Below are 25,325 nucleotides of genomic sequence, written 5' to 3' on the forward strand. Positions count from 1 at the left end.
AACAGGAGAGAACAGAGACTGCAGTGATCTGCTGAGAAAGGCAGTGGTACTTAAGAAATATTGTACTTTTTTGGTGAGGGGCAGGTAAGACAGCAATTGATTTGAATAAAGAACACTGATATTTTGCTGTGTAGAACCAAAAAGCCCTTTGAAGGACCTGGTAGTACATGTGACAACCTCAAAGCTTAGCCCTGCCAAAGGGCCAGGAAGAGTGTTGGGGTTTGAAATCCGTGAGCTGCAGAAGCTTCACTTGTAAAAACAGAAGTACTTTTCACTTCATACTTTGGCACATAATATCCTCCTTGCTGGCACTAATGATGTGGAGACATTTTTCTATCAAATGGTTTCTGACAGTTCAATTGCCAAAAATACTCAAGTGGCAGAATGCAACTGCAATTACTAACAGTGTGCTTGCCCCAGAGTCTGTAAATTCTCTCATGAAAGCCTAAAAAGCCCATTCACGTTGTCTAGAAATAGCAGCAATAACCATGGTAATAAGTTCTTCTCTTTGTTGCTGTGGTTCAATTCTTTTCATGGGTAGGCTGCAAAAAGCCATTTGATTTTCCTGTAGCTGCCTCTATTGTAAGGAGATGTTTCTGTTCTCCAGGAACAACAGTGCTACTGAAAGCCCTGCAGTAGCCTAGTTTCCAGATTCTGAAATTTAGCTGAGGGGAAATTTAGATCCCATTTCAGGCAAGGTTGAACCCAGTTTTGTGTTTGAGCTGTGGTCTGGAGGAGACAATGTGTCCCGAAGGAGAGTGCTAAGGAGGGAGGCACGCTGCCCAGGGGAACCACGTGGCTGAGAGGACAGGATACTCGCTAGGGATTCGGGTTCTGCCAAAGCCACCAAGTGATTTAGTGCACATCACGTCACTCCTCTGCGACTACTTACTAATCTAAAGTGAACCTAATGACTTTTACCATTCTTCTGGTGTTTGTCTGTCCACATATGCGTTGTCTGTTTGTGTTGCTCATGCATGCTCAGAGGTACTCCTTCACTATTCTCTTGAGCTGTAGTGCAGTCCATCCGGAGAACGCAGGATTTGGAAATTCTTTCCATCTAGAGTAGTTTTACTCAGTTTAATGTGGCCGAATATGCTGTGATCCTGCAAATTGCTCCTGGGCAGATTTCTGCAGGGAGCACTAATGACAATAATAGGGTCTATTAAGATGTAAGATATGTCCATAAAGAGTATCATAAAGGACTGGGATACAGGAAACGAATAAGTAGTAGTTATGTGCGGCAGCTTGTCTGTGCCAAGTTGCTCACATATGTAAGGGTTTGCAGCATTACGGCTCTAAATCTAGTACTTAGAGACTGCTGTTGAGTCACATGGACAGTCAGCTTTGATGCTTGTTAGAAGCAAGATGCATGAATATAGACTTACTCTCCTTGTTATTAAAGATTATTTTATCCCATAAGATTGTTGTCATGGTATGATGCTTGAACAATTTACAAATGTAGCTTCAGAATATAAACGCCTTTGTTTCTGTAAGCTCTCCGAATCAGAAGCATTGAAGTTTTCAGCAGCTATTTATCAGAGCACTTTGAATGATACAAGCTTTTGTTTTTTTAGCTTGAATTTCTAGGACATTCCAAGAGATAAATACTGGAAATGGCTGTCATTGAACAAACTTAGAATTTATTTTAAAAAACTTACTCGTTTTCAGTGTCGTGAAATGTCTCAAGAACTTTTGTGGGAAAAAAGGGAAAAAAACCCACAATAAACAATGTTTACTTTGCAATTAATATTGTATTAGAGGTTACCTCTGTGCTAGTATATGTACCTGTGAATGTTTTGGGCACTGAGGCCAGCTGGTACAGAATGACCCACATCCATACCATTAAAAGTCTCTTAACCTACAAAATATTCCCATAGGACTGGCAATGGTGCCAACTCTCAAACTGTGCCTGGGATTGCATGGGAAAATGATAGTTGGCACAGGCCAAATTATGCCAGGGACGGTTCTAAGAGCTTAATAGCATAGACAGTCACGGCCCAGGGCACAGGAGCATCCCTGGGCACTGCTGTGCTGTAAGTTTGGGCACAGCTGGAGTCACAGGTACAGCTGCTAAATTCACTTTCCAAGGCTTTTAAGGCAGTGTATAAATCGGGTTGCTTTGTTGCAGGCGGTGTCCCAGGATGACATTGCTGCTTTTGCTGAAAGGATGATTTCGTGTCGCACTTTGAAGAATATTAGTGGGTTTTTTTTTCTATGTAACTTTAAAACCTACCACCAGCATAGTCAGATGCAAGTATCCTCTAACATTAAGCTCTAGTTCTTCACAACAGTGAAAATCATTAAATCAACAAAGAGGTATTTCTGTAAGTCTTGAGTTTATTTAGTAAACAGATACTACCTGTAGATCACTATGCAATAGCAATGTTCTTTGTCAGTTAAACTACTGATGTTGTGTGATGTTTGGTCTTATTTTCTCTTTCACATACTTCACCTTTTCCACTCTACCAGTACTTAGACTCCGGCCTCGATTCTTTTCACATGAGAGCATTGGGGTAGGGAGACCAAGGACAGGTTTGGAGATTTTTTTAAGGCAAGATGTTAGCAGAGTTGTTAGAGATGTTTCTGCACTTGCTATGTAAATGACTTAACATTTCATGAATGCAAAGTAAATCAGTTCTCTCATGTTGCTTGGGTTTAATCATTTTTGATTCTTAGTTAGCATATTTCATAACCAAAGCCTGGATTTTTTATTTTGCATTTGTCAATGATGCAACAATCACCTCGTTATGTAGGATGAAGAATTATGTGTGTAGAATTTGGGCTGAGCTATAAGCTTCTAGGAGAGCAAGAAGCTATTAAGACATCCCGAGACCATACATAATACAATGTCCTATATTGGGCTCTCTGACAGAGCCATGTTAATTTATCTCTGTTCTAGCAGATGACAGCTCTGCTCTTCCCATCCTGGGCTTCTCCAAAGCAGCGGAATAGTATTTATTTTTCAAGTATATCAAGTAATAGTTTTTTCAAAGTTTTCCTAGACAGGGTCTCCCAGACTTTGTTGTTATGGTTTAATCTAATTTGAATTGACAATCGGTACCAAATATCAAAAAATGTTGTGTCTCGTAGCAAAACCCCAGAGTGAAGCTAAGCTGTAACAATTTAAAATGAGTCATATCATAGTTAGTCCAATGACTTGGATGTGACTCTAATCTTGGTTTCCTAGGAACTTGGTTCCTTCACCTTTTTCCAGATTGCAGAAGAGGAAATCTTTCAGAAGTAGATCTTCTGGATAATGCATCTGTCACATTAAAGCCTTTGCATTTTCTGGGGTATACTATGATTTCCTTCTTTTACAAATTTTCATCGCATGACAAGTATGTTATGAAAATTCTGGATTTGAGATCCAGAAAACTCACTGTTGAACAAAACACTGCCAATAAATTCAGCTTGGAAGATTATTCTATTCATTCACAGCCTGTGATTCTTTTGTGAAATGAACACCTAAACAAACTTAGTTATTAAATGCAGACTGAAGATCCCTGTTTCACCTTGTTTAAGGTGAAATCTGTACTAGGGAAGGGGAAAAGTAACTTTCCATCACTGACCAAGAATACCTATGTGCTCCTAGTCATCTTTATTTCAGCCAATCTGCAGTTCAAAAAGTTGTATTCAGAAGGTAGAATTTGTGGACATTAGTACATTTGAGTTCCTTATTCCAAGTGGCTTTAGCGGTATTTTAGTTGACTTTACAATAAGTTTATGTGTATTAAAACAAAAATTAAAAAATTTTTAGATAATGACTCTAATGAAAACGTATTGCCAAGAAGCTATCAAAGAGATCAAATGTACTTAGGAGTGCCATGAAAAGAAAATTAAATAGAATACCAGTGCATGTGTAATGGCGGCCCAGATTCAAATCCGTGGTACTTTTGCTAGTGTAAATGGATGCCATTGCAGTCAAACTTTTATAGTCTAACTTTAACCTGTTTACCTAGAAACTATAAAGTATTTTTTACCTTTTGTTTTGGAAAAACAGGGTTCTCGTCTTGCAACTGGTAGTGAATTAGAATGACAACCAAAGCATTCCCAGCCGTGCTTCAGTAGGACAAAGCCCCTTGCTTACAATAAAGTGAATGAAATGTGGGAAACTGAGTGTTTGCAATCCAGAAGTTGACAGTTTGCATTACAGAAAAAAAATTGGTGCAAGTTTTATTGAAGGTTGTTACAAGTAAAAAAGTCCTTGAGGCAGTAGGCTATGAATCAATATCTTCAAGAGTTTGGATCTGTCTTGGCCTGTTGTTACTTTGAGAAGTGGCCAAATTTGTTCCAGCAAAGGAGAGGGGATGGATGGCTTTTCTTTAAAAATGCCATGCATTTTTGCTAGTTTATGTTCAGATAATGTAGAGTTATACAATCAATTAGGTTAACAGCAGTATAGCAATGCCAGTGTATTAAATACGACTTCTTGGTAACTCTCATAAGTTTTTGGGTGACCAAAGCAAGCAGCTGAACTGCCTAGAACTTCACATCTGTGTGGTAAGAAAGATAAATAGGCAGAAATACTGAGTTTACGATAGCAATGAATGTCTCTGGCTGTATATTTTCTGGATGGTGCCATCATCCCCTCTTAATCATAGGGGCAGATGGAAAGTGATTCCTTCCCAGTCATGCAGAGGAGAAAAATGACAATTATAATGCCTGTTTTGGGAGTATTTTAGTATGTTCCACTTAGAAAGATGAATTTTCTAGTTTTCGACTTTGCCACTGTTGTTTTTTTTTTTTTTTTTTAATTTAGTTAGCTATCTAGCCAAGCAAAACCTGGGGTTATGTGAAAAAGAGAAGATGTAATCTGTACCTTAATTCATTCCCTTCCCTTACCAGACATAGTGTGCCGGTACCTCTCTCTACATTTTCCCAGTTAGCTGCAGACTGAACCCGGTAACAACGTGGTCAGGTTGGATTCCTGTCCCAGGCAGACAGCTCTGTTTGGTCTCAAGACCCCTGGGTTTGTATGGCTTTCAATCATGAGAAATGCTAAACTGACAGTTACTTTCAAGTTCATGCCGTAGCACCAATTCCCTGCTGCTCTACACTGTGTGGTTTCATAGCTGCCCTTTGTATTCAATTTCTTCCAAACGAGCTTCATTTGTTGACAGATTTTGAGATTTTCATGGCTGCCCTGTGCATTTCAATGCACAGTCCCAGTCTTTGGTCTTGAAATAATTTATAGCATAATGAATCATTATAGTGCTGTGTGATAAAACCACACCGAGAGGATGGAATCTAAACGGAAGAAATGTGTTCACAAAGTGTTTTAGAACTGATCTGTGCCCCCAACAGTTCCTAACTGAGTGCTCTCTATGACCACTGGTAGCCCTGCTGCTCTCTGCAATGTCTCTTCCAAGGCCAAGAGTGGTAAGAGCGCTTGGGTCAGGCAATCGAGTAGCCTCGAGTGGGTTATTTTCTCCTCCTCTTCTGTCTGCATACATTCCGCATGTCCTTCTGAATCAAAATTTTTCATATATAAAATGATGAGTGCTTCCCTGCCCTGCATATAAGAATACATTGCATTAATGTCCACAACGTACGTTACAGATATGACTGCAAAACAGGTTATAAGCACAGTATATGTTAAGATATACACGCATAGTTATTAAAAAAATGGGATCTTAACATAGTGGTGTTATGGGGTTTTTTTGATCAATGAAATAACAGATGTGACTTGAATCCTACAATGTGAAAAAAGTTTCAAACTCGTGTTAGTAATTTTCTGTGTCCTTTTATTAGCAGCATTTTTACTGCAGCTAATAAGGAACTCAAGATGTTTGTTCTCAGATCTTGAGTAAGTTACAATGAAGAGGATATAAGCTTTTCAGCCATTTTAACCACCTTCTCCAATGTTAAGACTGGAACACATTCTCCTTTTGTGCCTCAGCTGGTTTGTATGGTCTGCTGTTATGTGTTGCTACAGCAGAGTTTTTTGCTTTCTCTTCATTGTTTTATTAGATAGTTCTACTTTGAATTGCCTTTAATTTCAGTGATGCTCTTCAGCATGAAAGCTATCATCCTAGAATCATGCTCTCTTCATAGCAGAACTGATGGGAAATAATTTTGTTCTGCACTTTACATATGGTAATAACAGTAACTCTTGACATTTGCTCTTCTTTGTGATTATTTTAGGTTCTGTACAGCAAAGCAAACAGGCTATCGTGTCTGGTACTGGCCTGTAATAGAACAATTGAACTGTTTCTGCTCAGTCACATGAGGATGCACGGCAGTGGTTATTTGGGTTTCTCAATATCCTTGTATTCCTGAAATGTCTGATTATGTTTTGGAGAAGTTAGAACAAATATAAATCTGTCCCCGAAATAAGTTTGTATCCTCAAGTAAAAGAAAAGGGTGTAACTGTGTGCGTGTAGCACGCATATATCTGTTTATTTGTATTGTGGATATTGCTACTGGTATCATATGAGGCTCAGGGTGCTTGGTACTGCATGGATGATGTCGGAACATGGCTGGTAGTTCATTGAACTTCTCATCTAAGCAGACAGGAGGGTTTGGTAAAGAAAAGAAAGGCACAATAAGTTGAAAAGTGGGATAACTTAACTTGGGGTATTTGAAAAATATCCAGTCTTTTTTAGACAAAAAAAGAAGAAAAGAGAAAAAAGAAAAAAAAAGGGGGGGGGAAGTAGTTAAAAAAAAAAAGTGTCCTTTCCATTTAAAGATTGTCAGTCATCATCATGTATCTCTGTCACACTTTCTGTCATTTACTTCTGTGGTCACTGGGTACTTAAACAGCAAGAACTATTTTTTCTGAGTTGTGCACCATTTTATCAAGCATTAGCAAGAGGAGCATGACATTTGAAGCATACCAGTAAAAGGAGACTTTGTGGTCCCAGAAGGGTCCATAAGAATAGCAATCACTCACTTGGTAGTCTGGAGCTTTCTAAAAAGCAGCAGGCTAAAGGGCAAACTTGAACCACTGAAGGACCTCAATGTAGTTAAGGAGTTTATCCATTAACGTTTCTTGCTACTCTGCTCTGTCTAAACTGTGGATACTGAATAAAAGGAACCTTGTCTTCCTAAAACTCCATCCATTCAGTTTTATATTTCTGAAATATTTTCTCAATGAAAGTATGGAAGTGATGACAAGCTATGCTGTTTTCATCTTTTCTCTTTTCAGTTCCCCCACAACATTGTGACACATACCATATTTGAAGTATAACTGCAAAAATGTTTCCTGTGATATTTAATTGAGAATCCATTGTGAAATCAGGAATTTGCTTAATATCAAGCCTGCTGCTTTGGTTAGGTGAAGGACTTGGAAGAGGAAGGTGTTGGGTAGGATTTTCATTTTCAGGGCACGTAATACTCAAAATGGCATTTAATGGGAGCTGAAGGGATGGCAGTGAGTTCATTTGCACAGAACTACTTCAGTCATTTCTAATGATTTACCAGGAAGGAAAAACCAAGGTGGAGTTGGCAAGCTTTATAGAGTTTTAAGCTGTAAAATGCAAAAGAGGAGAAAATCCATTGTGAGGAATTACGAGGAAAAAGTTGTAGAAGCCACCATCCAGAGACGTATGATTTCCTTGCGCTGACAACCACAGCAGGCTGCTGTCTTTAATGCAGGCAGCTTACACTGTTGCTCTGATTCTCCTCTAGCTTATGCAGACATAACTCCTTTGACATTAATAAGTTCCTGGAATAGCTGATAGAAGAACTGAACTGAAACCTGTCAGGTGTCTTTTTCTGGCTTCCCCTTGAACACCTGTAGTCCTCTCACCCATTTTATGTTCTTTAATGAGGGAACAAAACATGATTCTAAATAAATGAGTTAATAGTTTTGTGTATGTTTGCATGCGTGCATTTAAGAGTCCCAAGTTAGTTCGTTATCGCCCAAGTCAAGTTAACCTTCTTGTGATATTAGCAATTCTTTCTCTTGTGTGAGCTGTATTGCTTGCAGTATTGAACAGTTTTTTCTTAAAGCAATCAGGCTGAAGTAAAAGGTGAATTCTTATTGAAACAGGTTGTTGAAGGGATGCAAAAGTGTTCAAAAGCTTCTATTGCATGTATGCTCTTGGGCACAGAGAGAATATTTGTCTTCTGTTCCTAAGAAGATCAAAACAATTTGTTGTGTTGCTTATGGAAACTGAAATGTTTCAGAAAAAAATTATATGTGCGTATCTATACATATATAGCAAAAAAAGTCAGTTAGAAGGGTTGAGAGAAGTGTACAGTTTGTTTAGCTTGCATTAATTTGCCCATGTAATAAAGCTAGTGAGAGTAATGGCCTGTGCTTTGCGTGTTGCAGTGCTGCTCTGCTTCATGTACTTCTATAAAAAGTATACAAGCACAGAATTATTCATGGCTGCTGGACGGTAAAGCTGCTCAAATCCTTTCAAAATTAAACCTGGTGGTCAAAATACCAATGTCTTAACCAGATCAGTGACTTTCAAAATGAAATACAAGTGCTTCCTTTTGCTTTGGCATGGATATATTTATGTTTAGTATATCATAACTGTAGTAACTTAAAAGTAACTGCTTTTTTATTGGGGAAACAATGTGACTTTCCTTAGAAACAGATTTAAATGTGATATTTCATAGATGAGCAATGACACTTGGCAACATTGTTTGATGTGCAATACTAATTTTTGTCCAGAGGACTTATTTCTACTCTGTATCTTCCATGAGGTATGCATATAAGCAGCCCTTTTGTGTGCTGTATTTCTCAATTAAATTCTCCTGCAAAATCGCTTGCTACTTTGCCTGCAAAGATAAAGGCATTCTCCAGCAGGAAATCTTAATTCAAATGTTAAGATGCATATTTCTCGTCTCTTTTTCAATAATGTCTGATTCGTTTATCTTTGTGTTAATGAGTGCCTTAGATCTACCTTTTGATGGAAAATCACAAAGTAAAGAAAGAAATGTTGTTATAAGAACACTGCAGTAATTGTAGCCCTTGTGTCCTGAACTTGATTCTCCCCTTCGCATTTTGACCCTGTGTCAATAGATCACTGTTGTATTTGCATTTTGACAAATTTCTACTCTATTTTCACTTTGTGCAAATGAATTGTCATAGCCATGACTGCTTTGCATAAATAGCTTATCATTTCATTAAACTCTGATTTATAGCTATCACGCTGGAGTGTTTGTGTTCTTCAGCCCTTCTGTTCAGTAGACAGTAATCTGCTAGACAGTATGATTTGATCATTTATCAGATATGTTTTGCTCTCAGTTTACCTCAGTCAGCTTAACTGCATTCTCAATTGTATTTTGTTTGGCTGTTAATTCCGTTCTTTTTTGACTTTTTCTTTTTTTTTTTTATTTTAGATGGATTTTTTTGAGTGGCTTTATTCTTTGACTATAGCAAGTGGCATTGCACGTATACAGGTATTGATCGTTATTTGTAGGTGCTCAGATATGAATGTCCTATGTCATCCAGTAAGCAGAAGGTATTCATGTTTCTGCACATGCCGTTTTGTGTGTTTCAACGATTTGGAAATATAGTAGGAGGACTTCTGCATACGAGCTCTTGCAGAGGTGATTGTGACCTGGAGTTTTAAGCTTGTGTGAGCTGGGCAGAAGGACAGCATGGAGTTTTCCAGAGGAGCTGCTGGCCATGGAAGGAAAGGCTTAGGGCTCTGCCTCCCCTGAGTGAAGTGCTGGTGTCATGGGGGTTGCTGGTTCTGGGACAGACCATGGCAAACCCCAAGCAACCTCCACCCCCCCACACCCATAAACTGGAGCTGTGAGAAGCCTCAGATCCCATCCACTTGCCTCCTGTTGGGTTTGAGTGAGCAGTGGTGATTATTAGCACCTAATTCACACTCTTCTGTGGTTTATTGGAGTGGTTTCCTCAAACTTTTAATACCTTTAAAACCCACTTCTTACCTTTTTAATCTGCGTAGTTCTACACAGTGAATATATTGGAGAGTAGTCTATCGGTCAGATAAGGCTGTGGCCCCTTGGCTTTAGGGGATGCGCTAGCTTTTAGACAGTATTCCTGCCCCAGGTGGATTATCCTAATGGTGACAAAATGTCTGTACGGTGCTGTCTTCATTTTGTCTTGTCCTTCAGTGAATCTAAGCTTGCAACAGAAGCACCTTAATGATGAATGTTTTCATATTCTGAACACTGCTTAGGTGGGCACAAAGTTAATCCACTTGATTGAATTTGAAGCTGCTAAAGCAGAATTATTATTTTGGGGATTTTGCAGAGTAGTAAAAACAAACAAACAAAAAGAACCCAAAGAGAAAAACCTATGATGCAGTTGTTGTTCAGATGCATACAAGCTTGGCCTTAAAATAGCCATGACATGGAACAGCATAAGGGGAAAAGGATCTTTTATATTGTCATTGCTGTGTTTGCAATTACCCCTGGAGTCCACGAGAGCCAAGTCAAACCTGAGACATTTGCTTCACTTTCTCAGTGGGTGCAGGATGCCATAAAGGCACGTATGTCTTAATGCAGCTATTTTTCCTTTTGCATTAAAACTAAATTTAAAAGGAATTGTCTTGATAAGCCATGCAAACTCTTTGGTTCTATGTTTTCAGACAACTTAAATTTCTCTCCCTGAAATACAGATTTTTTTTTTGTTAGCATAGCTTGACTGTCATATCAGTTCAAAATTAGAAACCAACCTTCTACTACTGGATATTTCTCTCTCTTGATTTCTGTTAATTATTTTAAATTTCTAACACTGTGTATGGAGCTGGAAAAGCCCCCGAAATAAAACCCAACCCAGTTCCTCCTTTTCAAAAAAAACTGAGAATAAACCTTTCAGTTCTTCTCTTTTTCAGACCCGGAAAGGTCAGCATTGATACAGCAGAATGAAACTGCAAAAGAACTAAACCATGTAGCATTGCATGTAAGCGCTGTCTTTTTCAGTATCTACTGATACTTTTGAAATCACTCTGAACTGGTCAGGCCATGCATTATGTTTATTTTAATTAAAAATCAGACACTAAGCTCCTTTTGATTTTTCCCTATGAAGGTAGAAAAACCACCAATGTCACTCTGCACTGTTCACCATCTGAGACTTTCTCTTTTTCCCCACTTCCTCCCAGGATACATGCACCTTTTTCTTTTAGACGCTGAATTCAGTCGCTATTAGGATGCAGATGAGTTAAATAAGAGAAAAGGCAGGCTCTCGCTGCCTGCGCCTTCACACTGACATAAGAACATGCTGTAGGTGATAAAGGCGTCTTATAAAGAGCTTTAAAAACAGTGGTGTAGCCTTGCACACCATTCTAAGCAGGAGACATTTTAAAACTTTCTAGCAAATGATGTAAAAGGAAATTAGATGAAAAGGTTGCGTATTTGAACACTGGAAATGCAGGGAGTCTGCAAAAGGTTGATGTCTGTTGTCTTCATGCTACTCAGAGAAACAAAAACAGCTAAATGAGATATAATTCTCTAGTGTGGTGTGGCATGTTAAGCACAAGCAAAAGAAAGCGCCAAGTCCTTTCTCTTTAAATTGCAGATAGAACACATTAATATTCATTTTGTTGAAATCGTCTCATGTTTCAACCCTCCAGATGATAATTAAGACAATAGAAGATAAAATTTTGTACTGTATAAAATTGCATCGAAGCCTTAACAAATAAGAGATTATTCTGTCCAGTAAACAAAACATAATCATCCTGGCACCCTTACGAAGGAGAGCCTAAAATAGAAACTCTACTCTTTATAGGTCATGTAAAATGTCATCACCTCTTTCATTATCTGTACTGTTTGCATGAAAAAGAACTGATTAATTTAAAAGAACCCTGGCTTATTTGCTAACAAGGTTATTTTCTCATTGATTGCTAGGAAGCCTAGTTCCTTTGGAAGGGGTTTCAAATTATGAGTAAATCAATTGTCAGTCTGTGTAGACACATCTGCCATTTATGTGCTGGCAGTGTAGGCTTGTGTGTACCTGGCGTTTATATAGCAACTTTGGATATACCTTGTTTGAATGAAACTCCTGGGTCTGGGCAGAGGTGGAAAGGCAGCAACAGGGGAGCATCGTATCACGAAAGGGCCAGTCTCCTAAGCTTCTTTTAAAAGCTTAACTATCAAACAGGCTGTGTCTTGAAGGAAAGACCAAAACCAAAGAAATGTAAAATTAGACCAATGAATTAATATTTAGGCACATAATTTAAAAACTCCCAGCATAGAAGTGTGAAAAACACAACATGTCAAAGACAGTAGTTTTACCAAGCCAGCTTGGCTGGACTTGCTCAGAAACAGAAGCAGAGTTTATTTCTAGGAAACTGAGGGCCTCAGCACGGGGCTTGTTAGCAGAGGAGTGTGACTGGCACAAAGCTGCAGATGATAGTGTAGCTCCTGTCTGGAGGAGACTCGGGATTTTGGGTTCCCTGTGTGAACTGTTCATCTGTGTTCCTGGATGCCTGTTGTACATTATGCTCAAAACTGATTTTACTCAAAAACCCCCCTGTCTTCCATAGTTCCTCCTTTGTTTATCTACCCTGATTCAGACTCTAAAAGTGGAACTGTGTTCCAGTGGGAACAGTGCATTATTCTGGATTGCTCCTTTGATAAATAGCTATTCCTTTTGCATGCTATTTGTCTATCACCTTTTCTTGCCAAGATGGGAGGTCCTGACCCAAAGTCCTTTTAAGTCAGCAGAAAAATTCCCAATGACTTAATAAGTGGAGGTAGAGCTTTCCAAAGTCCCAAAGTAACATAGGAGCAGAACCTGCAGTGACATTCACTCAGCAGAAATACGAGGCCAATACTGTGCTTCCTTGCATCTCTTGCTAGATCACTTTAGAACTCTCCAAAATATTTTTCCCCTCCAGTAATAGACGGAATACAAGGGGCTCCAGTGTACCTGTGTTGCTTAAAAAGTCTTTCAACTTTGCAGGACTTTTAGAGCTTTGACTGTGCACTCCCAAAGCAAGAGAAGTGTAAAATGAATTTGAGGCTAAGCTGATTAGAGCTTTCCATTTCAGAATCAGTGTGAGAGACCTCCATCCAAATGCATTTGATTAAGTGGGGCTGAAAAATGTTTGTTAGCACCAACTGAGAAAGTACAAGGAGAGCTCTCCAAAATAATAAGAATAAAAAGTTAAGGAGGAAGAATTAGTGTTTAGACACTTAATGCTGATTTTTATTGCTTTCTATTGCGTCTCTTCTTGTCTTTAGCTGGGTCATCAGAACGCTTATCAAAATAATTTAAAAAATAAAGAGGCTGTTGGTTTTAATGGCAATAACAGTAAAGCTGATGCTTGAGCATGCAGATTTCCTGGCAGAATTGCAAATTGGTTAGAACCACGTGAGTCTGGAGAGCCGACACTTACTAGGCAAAAATGGCCGTAAAGCATAGTCAGGTCTACTTGCATCCTGCAAAATGGGAAAAATCCCATGAAGCCAAAGCCAACAGCATAAGCCTGATTAAACATTTCATCTCTGCTTTTCCTGTTAATCCTTCACAAAAGCCATTCACTGTGGATATACGAGAATGCCACCAAGACTGCTGCTGGAAACGCTAATGTAATGGGAACGAAACCAGTATTTCTTTCCACTTTGAATTCTGGGAAACTGTTATTTTGACCACTTCTGGTCGTGTATTTTCCAGTTAATTGTTTTTAGTGTGAGATGCCTGCAGCTAAGTGGACATGGTCACACAACAAAGACCTCACTTGGGCCTAGCTGAGCAGCCAAAAAAGCCTATATTTCTTTTTCTCCCAAACCAGAATCTGTACAACTTCATTCTGGAGGTGCCAATTTTTGGTGTTTTCGGAACTGAACTGGTGCTTTGGCTGCCTTTTTGTTTGCAATGTGAAGATCTAACCTGGGTATCAGTAGCCTTTCATAAGCCACCACTTTTGGATTAGCATGCTAATTTTTATTCCTGCAGTATGTGTTTTCTAGGGGTTGTAAGAAGAAGAGAGATATGGGGCGTGTGGGCAGAAGGGCTTGACTGGACTGGGCTTGGAAACTTATGAACCAGTGGACAGGATCAGGGTAGCCTGGCAAGCTAAGGCGCAATCTGAAAAGGCGCCATCAGAGCTATGTCTGATTTCTGCAGGAGTGTCACGTTCCTGCAGAACGTCTTCATTTTGACAAATGCCATTTTGTGATCAAAAGCATTCCACGGAAAATGTCTAACCCGCTGTACACTCAAGTCGAGCTTTCCTCTCTTTATATTCCAATATTCTATTTTTCACCAAAAGAGACCATGTCCCCTTTTGATTCTATTGCAGAACTGCTCTGCTTTACATCTGAAGGAGCCATTTGTATGCTATTTCTTTGTAATTAAAATTCTTATCCCCAAAAATGTGTTTTCCATTAAAAATTCCTGCCCTGCAGTAATAAATCTAAATCTTGTAGCTATTGTCTCTGGAAATATATATTTTGCTATATGCCACATATAAACACTTATTTCCTGTTTGAGAAAATGTGGGTTTTACCATCTGTAATATGCATATTTGTTTCTTGGGGGGAAAAGTTAGGGTGACAGAAACATGATACAGGCACTCCTAAACACATTAAGAAAACAAGACTTTGTGACCAAGGCAAAAAAAAATGTTTGTTACAGAATCTAGTAAGCTTTTTTATGTACATTATATTTTTTTTATTGCCAAACTTGCTTTATATGAGGTATATATATGCGAGTTTTTTGATATTTTAGCTGCTGTCATTGACCGGCCTTTAACATAGCGGTTGAAGAGAAGGGTTGTTCTACGTGGTAGAGAGAGTCCCAAGAATCAGAGCATTTTTGATTTACGTGATTGTATGTGGAATAGCTAATAGCAACATTGCCCTCGTTCACTTTAGCTGACAATTTGAGTTTTGCCAATAAGATATGGTAGTACTTTATTAAAACTCATAACAAACTGGCCTACCATAGTTCTTGCTTGCTTCAGCCAACTCATTTATTCTGTCAGTGCTTTAAAATCTTATTTTAGAATTTCATTTCCATTTCCTTCACAAAAAGGAGGCCCACAATGCTGTGTATTGAATTGCTTTTATAACAGAATCGGCACGTTAACGCTTTCCTTTTACCAGTGAACTTGCGTAGGTTTTTGGTCAACTGAGCAATTGAAAAGATTTAGCTCATTGCATCATTTTGCTCTGAACATTTTTAAATTGCTGTTGGATCTCCCATTCTTCCAGATCCTTTACCTGCCTGTTCAGCACTGTCTTTCTAAATTAGATTTCCAAGTAATAGCTCAGGACATTATAGAACTAGTTTGAATCAATTCCACATTAAACTTGAACATAGTTTTTCAAGAAAAACATTCAATCTTCATGTAACATTTTCCAGGGATGAAGAATATCCTCCAACCATCAGAAAACTCTTCCAATGGTAGACTAAAAATAAAACAAAAATATTTGCAGTTAGAATAATTAACCAGAGCTAGTCCAGTTTCTTAGATCTTGTTTTCCCTTTGTTTACAATTTGAAATTAAAAAAAGCTGCACTCACTTTCCCTATAAGCCAGGTTAGTTTTTTAACCAGTGTGACCTTCTTACGTAATTTTTGTGGCTTCTTGTGCCTCTTGTAAAGTGTGCTTCAACAGCTCCTAACTGTTATACACATTTTTCTGTTTAAATGTTTTTTTCCCCAACAGATTTAGCTCATAATTATTTTCAGCTTTGAGAGCCTGACTTTCTGCCTGTGCGCTTCCTTTATGTACTGTGTGTTAGTGGTTTAGTCTCTTCTACATGTCCACAAATATGTAGTTATATATTAAAAAAAAAACAAAAACAAAACCAAAAACCCTAGACAAACCCTCCCCCCTCCCACCCCCCAAAAAAAAGGAAAAAAAGGCAGGGCCATCTCAGGTTACCTTAGTTGTGTGCACTTTGAAAATAACGTAGTAGGAACAGGACCTTTACAAGACCACAGCAAGTCTTGTTTCTGGTTTTGTTTCTTGGCAGATCTTATTTCTGGGAAATTGCTAGAGCAGGTTGGAAAATTAACCTGTAGCCCTCTGTGTAAATGAATATATTGGAGAGAGAAAAAAAAATTATTTTTCTTTGGTGAGACACTGGTGCATCTGAGTGTGTATCATCCAGCCATGCCAGAGAATGGTCTGTCAGTAGGCTTGTGCTTTGGACAGAGCTTCCAATGGACATATTATGATTTTTAGCTGGTTTCTTCCAAGAAGGCCAGCATGTTCTGTCTGATAGAGATACTTGTGGGGAAAAAATAATTTAAAAAGCAGCAGCAAAATTCTAGTGTTCTGACAATGTCTGCATTTAGTGTGCATTTATGGCCTGACCATCACAGGTTCTCAGTGTTAGATTTTATGTATTCAGTACCTCTGGAAATCGGGCCGTTAATATTGACATATGCCCGGGAGCCAGTGAGGGCAGAGCGAAAAACAATAAAGCTGTGATTAGTATTCAGAGGTGACCTGGCTGGGCAATGGGAGTTTGTCCCTCCAGCAATCAAGGAAGAATAAGAATGAAAAGGGGCTTAACTTGACTGCTGAAGGAGTTTGAGGTCATATTTAAAAAAAAGCACCAAAAACTACTACCTCTGCTTAAATTAGAGAGAAAAGCAAAAAAAACCCCAAAGAATATGAGTAGCTACTCGAAATTCCCAAATACAGGCATGTATATCACTTTTTCGCCATTTTTCTGGAAGACTCAAATACTGTATTTAGGGAATGGGTTTCAGATTTTGCAAATATTTTCTTAGTGCCATTCTAGGAAATGAGTTTGTTGGCATATTGTTATGTGGGGCTTGTTCTGCTAAAGCATTGTAATGCCGTCTGTTTCTCAAGCTGATTTGGCTTTTACAGCTCAAATATTATATCCTACTTTTAGAACATATGGTAACTTCTTTCAGGAGACATACAGAGATATGCATCTAATTTCCAGAAACGGGTCGTTGCCTTTGAGTGAAAGACTGCAAGTGCTTTTCATCTTGCTTTTCCTGTTCTTACTATTCTATCTAGACTTTCTTCACCCCCTGCCCTGCTTCTGCTGCCTCCCGTAAGCCCTGCTTGCATCCCAGAAACAGAAAGACTCGCTGGCAGCTTTGAGTCTGAGCAAAGGAAAAGAAACAACGCTCCCTTATCCGAGTTGCTCCATGCAACACAGTTTTACAGAGTAGGTGTCAGTGACAAATGTTGTTATGTGGCTCCCATGCAGGCTGTGCTTTCCTGATGAAGTATTACTGGAAGATTGGGTTGCTCACGTAGCCCAGTCTGTGTTCATTGATGGAAAGGCTTAGAGGAGATGGGGCGTGAGCCACTCAGCCTCAATCTTTCAGAGCCGCTCATGGAAAGAGGCTGCGTCCCATGCCACTTTCTTACAATGATTTCATTCTGCATTCACTTCGGATGTGTAGGAGGTTTTTTCTTTTCTTTCTTTCTTTGGTGTTTTTTTTTGTTTTTTTTTGTTTTTTTTTTTTTTTTTTAAAGCCTACGTGGCAACATCAACGATTCTTGCCACTAATGACTGCTTCATACTCCTTATTGCCCTTCCTTGCTGGAACACACAGTGCAAAAAGCCCCAACACAGCAGTGTCTTTGTGTGCAAGACGAAATGCCTTCCTCAGAGGAATGTCTCTGCTTCCCTAAGTTCACCTCTGGGTCTGGCTTTCTGTAAAGTTTTGCAGAGCTGAGGCTTTGCTCTGGGCGCTTGGTTTAAGGTCACTGCCAAGAGGAAGCATTTATGGACATGACTTTAATGTTATAGCTTGATTGTCAGCCAGTTAACTTAAGCCTCTAGTTCAACACTGGTCTGGCCACAGAACTGTCTAAAGTATTTAGTGTGATGCTAATCCAGATTTTATTGAAAACAAGTCTAGAGGATGTTGCATTACTTTGTTCTTTGCACACCTACCTCCCCCAGCTTTCCTGTGGAAACCTTATAGCGTGTGTGGCTATTAATCAGTATTATGGTTTATCTTGGGGATTTTTCATTTTAATAGGAAAATATTCTGCATTTGTGATCCCAGCAGGTCCCTTCTCTCACCTTGGCTCACCTTGCTCTCTGCTGTCATTCCCAGAGACCACCTGAGAATTTGGGCTCCCTCCTTGTCTTGTGTTTGTGGATTCTTCAACGTGAAAAAGGAAAACAAAAAGCTGAGGCAAAAGCTTGCAGCATTTTTTGAAAATGACATGAGGGAAGAAAAGACGACTCCTATGAGTCAATAGCAGCGTAGTAGTGGTTAATCTCCAGCTTTTAGTTAGCTGGGTTCAAGATTTAACTATGCTGTAGGCAAGAAGCACCCTAGCTGGCTCTACATCTGCCAGCACCCATATGGATGCAGTAAAGCCATGTTTCTGAAGTTCTGTGCCTGACCAGTTCAAAGGCATTTAGAGGTATCTACGGCCAACAGTCATTAATACTGCTGACCTTTCTTTTCCCTCTTCTGTTCATCATATGTTCTTGTTGCTTGAGCTGCATGCTTTCAGTTACCCATATTTTTACCTCACGTGTATTAGATTCTCCCTCCTTCTAGACTTTCCTGGGGCAGGTACAGTTGCCACTTTCTCTGGAGAAATGTCATCTTTTATTCAGTGTCATGGTGCTATAGGTTTCATATGGACATAAAAGATATCAAATGCTTTAAGAAGAGAGGAGCAGAAAATGTCCTCATATTCTTCCTCATGCCTTTACTTTAAGGTAGGACCCCTCTGCATGGAAACCTGCTGCAGCCTCCAGCAAAGCTGGAGTGGCTTAAAGCTTCAGGATGTATTTGCCTGCAACGATGCTGCTAGACTTTTACTTTCTCCATTTTTTCTTATTCTTTGAGAGCGTTGTCAGTGTTAGCCAGACCCATAGGACATCCTGCTGTCAAACATGATAGTAATCGATGGCTTTCCTGTAGGCACCGTCCATGACAGACCACACTCCCCTTCCTGGGATGCCGTTGTGACTGCATGGTCTCCTTCTCTCCCAGGTCAGGGTTGTCCTGGGCTACAAGGATGTTAGAGGGTGAAGGAAGGTTTCTTCTCCAGGAGCTTCAAGAAATTCAAGGCTGAAACTTGGGGCATCAGAAGCTTGAAAAGGCCAAAGGGGGAGAAAGGCTGGTCTTTCTGCAGCATTTGCTGGCATTGCTGATCTGAATACAGCTAGGTGCAACAGAATTGTATTTGTCACAAGCATTTAAAATTTTCAGGCCTGGTGTATAAATGATACTTTTTTTGCTTTTTGACCTCCAAGCTTGAGCTCTGTGGGTTTTTTTGGAACTTCTCAGCTGAAAGACTATTTGTTTAAATTTACACTAGAAATATGAATCACTATTAATGCACAGAAAATAAGGTGGAGCACCCTGCGAATACAGTTAGGTGCTCGCAGAATAGTTTCACCAGGGATTTATGATCTGTTAAGTGCGTTTCTGTAGCAGTAAATGCTGAATTACCACTTCAGTGCTGGTTCATTCACCCATGCAGATTGAGAGCGATACCAAAAGGTACTGTGCCAAGAAAGCTCTTGCCTGCTCCTGATTCTGAACACAACCTGAAAGTTTTGAGTGAATACCTCTCCTTCAGATTCACAACTTACACCTAAAATAATATTTTAAGAAGTTCTGTTAGTAATAAAGTAACAAGTGTTATTCATTCTCCAGACAGGAATTACTAGCTGCACTGAAGTGCTTTCTGCTGATTCAGCAGCTAGGCTGCTGCTGAAGTCTTAACCATGCTCCATCAAAGCTGAGTTTTATTGCTGTGTAGGTAGTTCATCCTGTAACTTTGTGCAATTCTTTATAGCATAACCCTCCAGTTTATCATAATTTCCTTCCACTGGAAGGATTTTGCAATGGATGTGGCTTTGTTGTTCTGAGAGCGTTTTAAAACATAAAAATTGGAAAGTATTTTATGTTTTACTTCAGGAAGGCAGGTAAAGGATGGGCAGTCATTTTGCTTTGATTGTGGTATGGATTTGTTAGAATAATGGAAATGTCTAGGCTCTGATCTGAGCAGTTCATCTATCTGGAGTCTGGCTATAGCAGGCTGGTACAAATTAAAGTAATATACTGATTGGGACTGGATGTAGCGTTTCCAACAAATATCCAGTTTGTACCCTCAAACCAGTAGTTAGTTTTTGTCAACAAAGACTCCAAACTGGCATGGAAGCAATTGTTGACAATGACAGGCAAGGCTATTGAAGCATTTATGGGGGACATCCAAAGAGCTGGACTTTATGGGACTGGTTTGTACCCAGCAATAAAAGTTCATTGGTGTTTTTTGTTTGTTTTTAATAGAGGAAAAAAGAGAAGAAAACAGAATTGGAATCAAATCAGGTGTCTGCTGAGCCATGTTAATTGTTAAGCTGAACTCCCATGGCAATGTTTAAATATCTTTTTAGCACACTGAGCCATAAAAGGTTTTTAAGTTTACTTGTGTTAGCAATTAATTTACCAACATGTTGTGGATGAACAAGGTGCCTTCATTTCATGGGTGGCTGGAAGATAGAACATGCTTAGATTATATTGTATTAAGAAGCCACATGAATACTTAAGGCTTTTAAACTGGATGTTTTTGCTTTGTGATCGTATTTGAACTCCGGACAACCATGATGAATGTTTTCTATCTTAATCTATATCCTTGTGTCTTTGACCTCACAGGAAACATGAAATAACAAACGTAGGTACTGGACTTTATTTACTTATTTACTTAGTAGTTAAAACAAGAAAGCAAACAAAACCATGATGTATTTCATGTCTTCTCCCCAGCACCCCTTGACAAATGGCTGTTGGAACAGTGTTAAACTGTGACCTTAAAGCCACAGGCGTAATGAAACTGTTACCTGGCAGATGTGACAGACTCATCTTACATAAATCACTCTCTTTTGTCACTGCTGGCATATGGCCAATGAATCTTCTAATTATTGAATGGCTTTTATAGCCCCATTATTTATAATCACTTTTGGACAGCAGCTGGAAGACAAGGATGGGACGGAATGAAATGATATAGCACAAACTATTATCATTTGTGTAACAACTGCTGGGATTAGGAATATTTGATGATGATGTGGTTACCAGCGCAGTCTTGTTGAATGATAAAAATTCACTCAGCCTTCATTTTGTCTTTGAATGTGGGCTGGACCTTGCCATGGATGCCTACTGGACATTGCCATGAAAATTATTATATTAATTGATCCAGAAATAGAATATGAATCTCTCCAGACATGAACAAAATATATGTGTGAGTATCAGGGGCACCTTTGCTCGAAGACTTGAGGAAAATCCATTGCAAGCATTAGTAAGACACAGTGATGATGCCCTGGCACGACTGTTGTGCCAAGTGCTGTACGGAAAAGTTTTATGAAGTGGCTTCTGCTTCCCAAGAGCCCTGTCTACGTCCCTTTTTTCAGTAAGAATTTAAAAGCAGATTTAGAAGTTGTCTTTAGTTACTTTATTAATATTTTAACATTTCTTTTAAAAAAACCTAAGTGTTTTTTTTTAAGGGGGATGATGGGTTTAAAACTAACTTAAGGTAATACACTTTATAATTAAGGGGAACTATTTTGTCTCTAATTATAGAGGAATTTGTGTTGAGTCCTGTCTGCTGGGTAGAGCAGCAGCCTTGGAGAAAGGAGCGCAGCTGAAGTCACCCAGCCCTTAAGGCCAGTCAACTAAGACTGCAAGTCCACTCACCACTTTAGAACATGTAAGCTGCAGGTTCTCTGCTCGTGCCTCTAAAGGAGTGGGGTTTTTTTGGTTTTTGTTTGGTTTGGGGTTTTTTTTTTTCCTTATCTGCAGTTCTGCATTTGGTAGCACAGAAATAAAACCCTGCCAACCATGATAACTTACTAAATAATAACTAAATGTTAAATACCTTCAGATACAGATCTTCAGATGAAAGACAGTATGTTATAATCGGAGGTTTATACTGCAAATCCAACATGTGCAATCTTTGCGTCTTTAAAAAATTGAACCCTTCCCTCTTGACATAGACATCAGGTGGCGAGAGAGTGTCTTAATCCAGATGACTCTATTGCACTTTTATGCCTTTAGCGAGGCCTTTAACCTTTCACTGCTTCATGGCCCTGTTGTTTTGAAATGGTTTTTGTCTGCCCACAGAGAATCCCTCTGCTAAAGACGCCTTTAAACGGAGATCCTGACAAGAGAAGGGCGATTCTGCTGCAATTCAGGAATGCAAAATGGATTTTTCCAGTTCAGATGCTATCAGTCGGTGTGATTGTAGCAATTGGTAGCCTTCCCAAAGAAGGGTAAAGCAAAAATATATACTAGTGTAAACCGGCTTATACGAGTTTAATATAGGTCAGAGACCACTGTGTCCCAGGCCTGACCCTGACCCATCTTCACACATGCATCTATAGGCTCTGTCAGAGTATAGCTATTTATCAGGATTATCTATGACCATCTCAAAACATAAATGGGATAAAACAGCTGCAGTAATTAATATAAACATAAACTATAAAATGATAGTTTCCAAAGGCATAAAACATGAGTTCAAAATATATCTTCAGAAGATACATATTGCACAGTTCTGGCATAGACTATCTACCAGCTGGCAGGAAGGTGCTGTCAGCCCTGCAATGTTCACGCTCAGCTTTTTCTTGAAAAAATTCAGATTTTGCTTGGTCATTTACAGAGTTTGCTTTCCTTATTGGAAGCTCGTATGTCAATAAGGCAAGAAGCTTGCAGCCCCCCAGGTCTGCGCTGCTGTTCGCTGGTGGTAGTAATCTGGAAGAGATGGATGTTCTTATGCAGCAAAGACAGCATTAGATGATCTGATATGCAGCTTTCTTCCCTGGAGAAACTGGAAATTGTAGCAATAAGCATCAGAGCATAATTCAAAGCATAGTTTCTCCAGTGACTTTAATATTAGGTAACTGTTGGAGGACAAATATGTGACAGAAGATTGAGGGTTTGAAAGAATTGTATTTAGAAACAGTCAATATTTTTCACTGAACACAAAAACATCTAGGTTACATATTTATCTCCACAAAATTGACAAGCACAGTTTGTTTCTTGGAAAACTGTATGTCAGTAATATTATCTTTTCTCTATGAGGGATGTTTTGTTTCCCCCTTGGGGTTTGTTTTTGCTACTAAAGGACTGTTGTTATGAAGTAATGGTTTGGGAGAACAATTGATATACTCTAAAATGCAGTATAATAATTAAGAATAATTGAGAAAACCAGCCATATAGTGAGTTGCCCTTTGTTTCATTCAAAGATAAAGAAAAACTTCAGATAATAAGATGAAAACATCTCAGATTTGGAGTAGTACAATGGGGAAGAGAAGTAGTGGAAAGTTGATTCTCTGACTATCTTTACATAAAGAAAGGCATTGGTTTCATTCAGCGGAAAAAAAAAAAAGGAAGGAAACTGTTGCAACAACAAAACCCAATCTTTGAACATGTTTTGCTTCTAAAACTTCAAAATATAAATTTTGGTGAGTTTAGTAGGGAAGAATTTATTTTGGCATTTTTTGATGTTTGCTAGATACAGCAATCTAATTTTGATTACATAAATAACAAGGTGATTTTTCTGTGTGCAAATAAATGCATTTGCAACATATCCTGGCCAGCAAGAAGGAAGAGCTGAGAACTGGCTCATAAGACCTGTATCCTCTGGTTCGGAAACTGCTGTTTCTGGCTTGCATCTTTTGTTCCTCCACTGTTATCACTGTAGCATCTCTTTACATGCTTTTAGCAGAGAAGAAAAGAAAGGATCTCAAAAGAGTAAACGTAAGATCCAATCTCGTTGAGAACAGAGGCGTATTTTGAAGGGTAGTAGTATACTTGTAGTTAACACAGCTCATCTCTAAGGGAACTGGAGCCAGCTATTTTCTTGAGCACAACTTCTGCATGGAATTAGACTTGATAAAGGGAGGACTTTTGCATAAAATCAGGTGGTTCTGGCACCTGCCCTTCAACCCAGCCTGGTTATGGTTGGTGTATGGACAGAAGCCATCAGTGGGTGAGACTCATTTTCAGAGGGAGCAAGGGGTGCCCCTGAGGATGAGAATGAGTTTTTCGGCTACAATTTGCATACAGGAGGTTGCTGAAATGTCGCTGGCATATCTTTCAGATTCTCAAGAATTTAAGGTGCATACATTTCAGACTCAAAAAGAAATTATCAGAATTTATAAACTTGCGTCTAGCACTAGAATCTACTAAATAATGCCAATATCAAGCACGTGCCCTCTCAAGTCTGAGGAGATTTTTGGAAAAGATAATCAGAGTGGATTGAAACATTTCAATTGGTAAGGAATCCAACGTGTTCCAGGGTGGATCCTTTTGGCAGCTTTCTACATGGTGTTAGTTTCTGTCTTAGCTCATTTTCTTCTTCCATGTTCTGGAGTGAGTTGCATGGGGTGAGCCTGCTTTTGTCCACAGCTGTGGTCTCAGCGGCTGCTGGGCTGAGATCATCAGGGCTGCAAGAAGCCATTATTTCTGTCAAGAATTTTCTGGAATTCAGCAAAAAAAATGTGGCTTAGCAAGCATTTTGGGTTTTTTTTCTCTTTTCTGTTTTCCTCCCCATATAAAATAAATGTAATAGAAATGAGCATCACTGTGAGCTCCCTGAGGGCACAACCATGTGAGTGTAAGTATTGCTATAGCCCCTATTCTTGCAACTGCCATCTTGGCTAGTGCATCAGTGACTCAGCTGGGAAATCCCAGCTACTGCATAAACCAAATAACCAAACTTTCCAGCGGGGGCCATAATAGGGTGAGATGCTAGATGGAATGGGCACAGAGGGAAGCTAAAAGCAGATATCATCAGTAAATTGCATATTTTCTGTGGTCAAACAAGCCCTAGCTCAGCAGAGCTTTTTCACCTTTAGACGTTATTGTGACATAAATCATTGAATCATGAATCACACAGTATTTCAGGAGAAAGCCTACGTTGTATGATACATGCAGCTCAGTGCATTAATTTCTTCACTGGAATAAGCCCTTGCATTATGTCCAAACTGTTTGTCGTATTTGTTCTTTTTGCTATGAGAAACCACCTTGTCTTATTATATCTTGTGCAAAGAAAAATATGGACTGTTCAGTTAAAAACTAAAGAAACGCTTTATTATTTCAGCAGATGCTCTTTTTTTGTACCCAGTCTCCCTCTGGAGTAAAACGATGTGGTATGAAATCAAACATCTGGAGTTTGGAAGGTCAGCTCTGATATTGGAAAACTGTAGCCCACAGGTCTGCCAAGGCCTCCAAGTGCCTCCTATGTGGGAAACCATTTTTATAGTGTAATAACCAGAGACCATTTGTTAGAAAGTGGGTTGATAATCTGTTCTTGGTGTGAGGGGTGTTGCTGGGGTACTCGGGAAAGTGTGATAAGCCAGTTTTATCTGCCTTAATTTCAGTTTTGTTGTTTGAGCCATTTCTGCAATGAGCACCTTGGTCTTTTAAAATGTTCCTTCTTTTAATAGCTGGGCCTGCTGCCTAAGCCTTCCTCTCGTCAA

At 39.1% G+C, this 25,325-nt stretch overlaps 1 protein-coding gene across 4 annotated transcripts in view; it reads left to right on the top strand.

Moving 5' to 3' along the window:
• Window positions 1–25,325, top strand: part of MAGI1 (membrane associated guanylate kinase, WW and PDZ domain containing 1) — a 356,176-nt gene that overhangs the window by 156,921 nt on the left and 173,930 nt on the right. The gene's annotated exons all lie outside the window — the stretch shown is intronic.

The sequence above is a fragment of the Calonectris borealis genome, chromosome 10, assembly GCF_964195595.1.
Source record: "Calonectris borealis chromosome 10, bCalBor7.hap1.2, whole genome shotgun sequence".
Classification (NCBI taxonomy): domain Eukaryota; kingdom Metazoa; phylum Chordata; class Aves; order Procellariiformes; family Procellariidae; genus Calonectris; species Calonectris borealis.